The 7,803-nt window shown below is 35.7% G+C and overlaps 1 non-coding gene across 1 annotated transcript; it reads left to right on the top strand.

Annotated features, from left to right (window-relative positions):
* Nucleotides 1-5,314: 5,314 nt before the first annotated feature.
* On the top strand, nucleotides 5,315-5,465 carry LOC118573525. Its single transcript, XR_004943636.1, has one exon. It is a non-coding gene; the product is annotated as a U12 minor spliceosomal RNA (small nuclear RNA).
* The last annotated feature ends 2,338 nt before the right edge of the window (nucleotides 5,466-7,803 follow it).

Here is a 7,803-nt window from a genome sequence, read left to right as displayed (position 1 = left end):
CTGGATGATGCAAGTCAACTATAGAGGATGACAATCTCATAAAAATTATTTCTAATAAAGTATATCACTTACTTGGTTATAAATAAGTTTTTATTTCTTTATTGGAAGCCAGCCACCATTAGCTAATTATTTTAAATTCAAGCAGACTTTAGAATAACTTATATTGTTTGTCAAGGTGAATTTTATTTAGCTTTCAGCCAGTTTTGCTTCATTAAGCTCAAAATGAAGCTCAGAAATAGGTCTTTGTAATAAGCTGTCTGCTAATTCTTATGAATAGGCTCACTAACATCTTCCTAAAGAGTACAATAGACTAGAAAATACACATAATTAAAATAGGCATCTAGAATATGGTAAGATCAGTATCATAATGATTCTCAGAACTATGTGGTTAGGAACATTCAGGAAAAACATCCAACCTGGTCTGTGGTGGCAAAAAGAGATTTCTTGGCTCAGAACTGATGCAGAGTTTTAGCCCTAAGGAATGATTGTAATTACAGTGAGAAGATTGCACATAAATCAGCAGGATGTGTTTGTTGCCCCTAAGGTATAGGTGCTGAACGATCTAGACAATGGAAGATGATGTGGAATATAGATGATTTCTTGGGCTCTAGATTTCACCTAAAAATAATGGGGGCCTTAAGAGTATTTTATATATTTATATATATATATATATATATATATTTAATTTAGAAAGATCACTTTGGCTCATACACTGTTGATGGGAGACTAAAATGCCCTTCAGAGGACCACTTAAGAGCACTTCAGATTAATGCAGGCAAGAGAAATAAGGAACTTGACCATGACAGTTTGGTTGGGAATATAGAAGCACAGAGATTTGGCATTGGGAGTTGAATACTAACTATTCACTTGTCCAAGGGAAGACAGAAAGAAAGCAATGAACAAAATTACTAGAGCGATTGGCTAACAGACAGTGAATGGATGTTCCTCCCATGACCCAACGATTGACAATGTAAAGAGGCTTGGGCATGTCAGATGCAAGGGAGAAACTAAGTTTCATGGAACTTGAAGTAGATGTGATTTGCAGGTCCCCCTTTTCTATATGCCAAACATACTGGCATGTCCCATCTGTCTTCCTGAAGGTGTCCAATACAGAGAAAATTCTGACCACACACATTTTTCTTTACTGAATATATTCTCATTAGTGTTCCTGAAATAGAGTGTGATGAGGAGAAAGAAACCAAATTTAAACACTTACAATCCTGTTAGCCCATGTAGATGCATACCAGCCTAATGAGAATGCCAGTGTGTCATCTGACAACCCACAGGTCAATGTTTCTCCCAAGAACTGGGAGCCACACTGAGGGAAAGGATCAGGAACAAATCCTAGTTTGAAGCTTTGTGTCACTGACTGACATAGTTGGGAGAACTGGAGGGTTGTCTTTACATACACTTGTCCCGGTATGATTGCTGTGCATGTATCCTCTGCCCTGGAGGTGCATGACAGATATCCCTCTGTCACTCTCTGGCAGAGAAGAGACTCTAATCCCATTTCAGGGACTGAAGAGTCCCATCTGCTAAGTGTTAAACTCTGCCCTTTTCAATATTTCACTCAATTAATAAGGGATGTGAAGACAACCTAGAATCCGGAGTTGCTGTGAAGTTATAAATGAACTTATATATGAGACTGAGGTTTTCACCACAGTTCAGGTTATATATATGTCTGTGCAACTCAAGGAAAAGTATGAAAATGTGCACAGATGTAGATGGAAGTTTTCCTGTGTCCTGTAGCTATTTGGTCCCAAATAAATACACAGAGGCTTATTTTAATTACAAGCTATTTGGCCTATGGCCTAGGCTTATTACAGACTAGCCCATTCATCTCTAGTTAACCAATTTCTATGAATCTATGTATTGTTACATGTCTTATGGCTTTACCTGAGTTCCATTACATCTTGCTTCTCAGACAGCGCTTGCAGCATCTCCTTTGACTCTGCTCTCTCCCTGTATCTCTCTTGGGTTTCCCACCTGTCTCCTGTCTTGACATAGGCCAAAGCAACTTGTTTGTTAACCAATAGTAGTAACATATTTCACAGCATACAGAAATACCATCCCACAGCACACAGATGAGATACTGCTTAATTATACTGAGATTTTTTTTTAATTATACTGAGACATTGGTACAATTACACATGGAAAATTTGCTGTTTAATATCAAATACATACTTTAATTTTATATTTTATGGTAATACAGTTCTTCCAGCTACTCAACCCATGCCTGTTCAATGAATTCTAAAATATACGCTCTAGTGTAAAAAGAAATAATGATTGGTGAAGAATACTGAAATTACAAATTACAAAAAAGGTGAAATTTAAAGAAAAATGATTGGGGCTGAAGAGAGAGATCAGATGTTTAAGAGCTATAAAAAAACAGCTGGGTGAGGAAGCTGGCCTTTCAGTCCCTCAGCTGAGGATATAAAGCAAGAGGATTGATAGCCTGCCAGTCTAGTCTACTTGAGTTCTAGGCAAGTAAAAAAACAGCACTGTCTCAAAAAAAAGTGGATGGGCATGGGGAGGATGAATGTCTCCTGAAGAATGATACCAAAGACCTAATTGTCCCCTGTTCTTCACACTCATCACTCATCCACACACATGTACACCTGCACCTGGAAGAACACATACCTACACTTACATACGAATGTGTTTTAAATCATTCTTAATCTCCATTTAGACATTTGTTCCTTGTTAGGGTTTTCTATGCATAGTTTACTTCATGCACTCACTATACATGAACATGTATTTGTTACTTTTACTAAAATGTTCAACTCTTTTATGATTTATCATTTTGGACAGATGTCTATTTGCCATCTTCAAATGCATCAGGATTGCAAGCAGCACACCTGCATTGTTTTTGCCTGGCATGATCTTGAGAAGTCCCCAGGCTTTTTTCCTTTGTTTACTTCAGGTTCTTACTTCAGGTCCACTTTCCCAATGCTGCCGCCACCACTCTGAGTTTTGATCTAAAGTATTATTTGCTATAGACATTTAATTTTCCTTATATATTTCTCCCTCTAGATTAGAGCTAGAGGATTCATTTTAGTCCCTGATTTGAACATAGTGTGTTGCACATAGTAAACATACAACAAATATTTTAATGAATCTGTAATTAGTAAATATCATGGCTGTCTATCAGGAAAAAAAAATAGAAACTTGAAGAGGAACCTCAGAGGTAAGCCTCAACAAGAGACTACAAGAAATGGAAGAGATAACCTCACCACTAAAGATAAGATGGAAGAAACAGATCCCTCAGCCAAAGAAAATGATGACTCTGAAAAGCATCCAGGCAATCTGGGGAAGGATGAAAAGACAAAATCTACAAATAATAGGAATAGGGGAAGGTGAAGGAAACACAGGTCAAGAACACTGAAAATATTTTAACAAAATCATAGAAAAGATTTCTTAATCTAAAGAGGGAGGTATCTATCAAGGTACAAGAAACATAAAGAACTCTAAATAGATTAGATCAGAAAATAAATTCTCCAGGTCACATAATAATTAAAACACTAACTGTACAAAATAAAAGACTACGAAAGGAAAGGAAAAATGACTTAGAAAGACTGATCTATTAGAATAACAACCAGCTATTCAACAAAAATTCTAAAAGCCAGAAGGGCCTGAACAGATGCTTTACAAATGCTGAGATGCCACATATAGCAGCCCAGACTACTATACCTAGCAAAACTTTGAATCACTATAGATGTAGAAAGAAAAATATTCCATGATAAAATGAAATTTAGACAGTTTATATTTACAAATCCAGCTCTACAGAAGTCACTAGAAGGAAAACTTCAACCTAAAAAGTTTAACTATGCCCAAGAAAAAAAACAATAAATAAATAATTTCAGACCAGCAAATCAAAAGATGGTGAAAAATATTCACACCATCACAGGTAAATAACTGGAATCAATAAACACTGATCACTGATAACTCTCAACACTCAGTGGTCTCAATTTCCCACAAGAAGACACAGACTAACTGAAGGGATATGAAATCAGAATCCATCTTCCTTCTGCATCCAACAAACACATCTTTATATTGAAGATAGACATCACAACAGGGTAAAAGAATGTACAAATATATTCTAAGCAAATGGACCCAGGAAGCAAGCTAGTATAGCTACTTTCCTATCTGACAAAATAGACTTCAAACTAGAGCTAATCAGAAGAGATAAGAAAGGACGCTAAATACTCAAGAAAAGGAAAATCTACAAAGAAGATATTGCAATTCTAAATGTCTATGCACTAAATCCAAGGCCACCCAAGTCAACGAGAGAAATACTACTGCAGCTTAAATAACATATTGACTTTCAAACACTGCAGGTGGGTGATTTCAATACCCTAATCTTGCCAATAGACAGGTCATCCAGACAAAAACTAAACACAGAAATGCAGGAACTAAACTTAATATCATAATCCAAATGGACCTGACAGATATTTATAGAACATTTCACTCAAACACAAAAGAAAATACCTTCTTTTAGCACCTCATGGAACTTTCTTCAAAATTTACCATGTACTCGGGCACAAAACAAGTCTAAACATATATAAAAACAATGAAGCAACAATATGCATCTGAAATGACAACCATGGATTAAACCTGGATGTCAACAGCAACAGAAACAGAAAGCCTACAAACTCATGGAAACTGAACAACTCACTACAGAGTGAAAAACGGATCAAGACAGAAATTAAGAAAAAATAAAGGATGTTCTAGAAATAAATGAAAATAAAACCACAACACACCCAAACTTATGGGATAGAATGATGGCAGTTCTAAGAGTCAAGTTCACAGCACCAAGTGCCTCCATAAAAATACTGGAGAGATCTCATACTTAACAGCATGCATGAAAGCTCGAGGGGGAAAAAAGAAGAAACCACACTGAAAAGGAGTAGACTGCAAGATATAATTAAACTCCAAGATGAGATTAATAAAATAGAAGAAAACACAGGTAAAAAATAAAAAGAGTTAATGAAACAAATAGTTGGTTCTTTGAGAAAATTAGTAAGAGCAACAAACGCTTAACAAAACTGAATAAAAAGCATGGAGAGAAGATCCAAATTAAGAGAATTGGAGATGAAAAGGTGGTCATAACAACAGACACTGAGGAAATTTTAGAGGATCATAAAGATATACCTAAAAACCTATACTCAACCCAACTGGAAAATCTAAAAGAAATGGCTAATTTCCTCAATATATATAACATACCAAAGTTAAGTCGAGAACAGATAAGTTAATGACATATAACCCTTATAGAAATAGAAGCAGTCATTAAATTCTCCCAATAAAAATAAGCCCAATGCCTTAAACTTAAGAGTAAGGAAAATAATGATTTGGGGTGACGCCTGAGTCCTCACTGCTAATGTGAGAAGAAATTTTGAGCTGGTAAAGATTGCCCCCTAAGGCGACCTGCCTACTTTGCGGGATGCCTGGGTGCGGTAGTCTGTCCGACCCTCCCTCCCCCCATATTAAAGAAAAGCAGAAAAATAATAAGCCCAAGGCAAGATGGTTTTAGTACAGAATTATGTAAAAAAATTAATAGCAGAATTAATGCCAATATTCTTAGAATTATTCCACAAAAATAGAAACACAAAGAACATTGCTCATTTCTTTTAATGGGGCCACAGATACCCTGGTACCAAAACCACATACAGACACAACAAAGAAAGAGAATTACAGACCATTTTACTTTATAAACATGGAAGCAAAAATTCTCAGTGAAATAGTTATAAACTGAATCTAAGGACACATCAAAAATATTATCTACCATAATCAAGTAGACTTTATCCCAGAGATACAAGGACAGTTCAACATACATAAATTGATAAGTCTAATCTACCAAATAAACAAACTAAAAGACAAACCCCACATGATCATCTCATTCAATGAAGAAAAGGCATTTGACAAATCCAATACCCTACATAATAAAACCCTAGAGAGACTAGGGATACAAGGGTCATACCTCGAAATAATAGAGGTGATTCACAACAAGCCCTCAGCCAACATAAACCTAAAGGGAGAAGAATTCAAGCATTTTCACTAAAATCAGGAACAAGAAAAGGTTGTCTCTCCATAACTATTCAATATAGTATTTTAATTCTTATCTAGGTCACTAGGATAACTGAATGAGATCAAGAGTATACAAATAGGGAGGGAATACATTAAAATAGCTTTATTTGCAGATGATATGATAGTATACATAGATAACCCTAAAAAATCCACCAGGAAACTTCCACAGCTGATAAACACTTTCAGCAAAGTAGCAAGATACAAAATTAATACACATATATCAATAGCCTACCTATACACAAGTAACAAATGGACTGAGAGAGAAATCAGTGAAGTGACACTTTTCACAATAGCCTCAAAAAATGTGAAATATATTGGGTAAACTCTAACCTAGCAAGCGAATCACTTGTATGGTTAAAAACTTTAAGACATTGAAAAAGTAAATAAAAGACTATATCAGAAGATTGGAAAGATCTCTCACACTCATGGATCAGTGTGATTAGTATAGTAAAAATGACTATCCTTCCAAAAGCAATCTACCGATTCAGTGCAATCTCCATCAGAATTCCGGTACAATTCGTCACAGATCTTAAAAGGACATATGGAAAGACAAAAACCCAGGACTGCTAAAACAATCCTGAATAATAAAAGAACTGCTGGAGGTATCGCCATTCCAATTTCGAACTATAGATAGCTACAGTAATAAAAACAGCATAATATTGGCATAAAAACAGACATGTTGATCAAAGGAATGAAACTGAAAACCCAGACATAAACCCACACACCTATAGAAGCCTGATTTTTGACAAAGAAGCTTGAAATACATACTGGGGGGCTGTGGGGGGAAGCAACATCTTCAAAAAATGGTGCTGGTCAAGCTGAATGGTTGCATGTAGAAGGCAAATGGGTCCTTATTTATCACTTTCAGAAAACTCAACTCAACTCTAAGATTTCAACATAAAAGCAGATGTATTTAACATAGTACAAGACAAAGTAGGGAATAGCCTTGACCTTACTAGCTCAAAAGACTTTTTGTACAGAAAACCAATAACATAGGCACTAAGATCAACAATAAATGGTTCCTCATGACTTTGAAAACCTTTTGCATGACAAAGGACACAGTCATTCAGACAAAGCAACAGTCAACAAAATAGGAAAGGGAAAAAATCTACACACTCATAGAGGCTTAATATCCTAAATACATGAAGAATTTTTAAAAACTTGATATCAAGAAAATAAATAGCCCAATTAAATATGGGGTGCAGATCTAAGCAGTGAATTCTCAAAAGACAAAAATCAAATGACTGAGAAACACTTCAAAAATGTTCAACATCCTTAGTCACCAGGGAAATGCAAATCAAAAGTACTTTGAAACTTCATCTCATGCCTGTCAGATTAGCTAAAATCAATAAAACAAATGACAGCTAATCTGGCAAGGATGTGGAGTAAGGAGAACACTCTCATCAGTTGCTGGTGGGGATGCAAACTTGTACAGCAGTTATGGAAAGCTGTATGGCAGTTCCTCAGGAAGATGGGAACCAATCTACTTCAAAACACAACTATACCACTCTTGGTCACAAACCCAAAGGGCATTTCATACTCCCACAGATGTGTTAGTTTTTGTTTTATCTTGTTATATTTTATAATTACCCCCTTAGAATCCTGCTTATTTTCTATTGAGAAACAGAAAGGGGAAGAATCTAGTTGGGGATGTGGGAGAAAGTAGGAGGAAAATCCATAATCAGGATATATTTTATGAGAGGAAAAAAAACTGTTTTC

Source organism: Onychomys torridus, chromosome 23 (assembly GCF_903995425.1).
Source record: "Onychomys torridus chromosome 23, mOncTor1.1, whole genome shotgun sequence".
Classification (NCBI taxonomy): Eukaryota; Metazoa; Chordata; class Mammalia; order Rodentia; family Cricetidae; genus Onychomys; species Onychomys torridus.
This window is presented reverse-complemented; position numbering and strand designations above follow the sequence as displayed.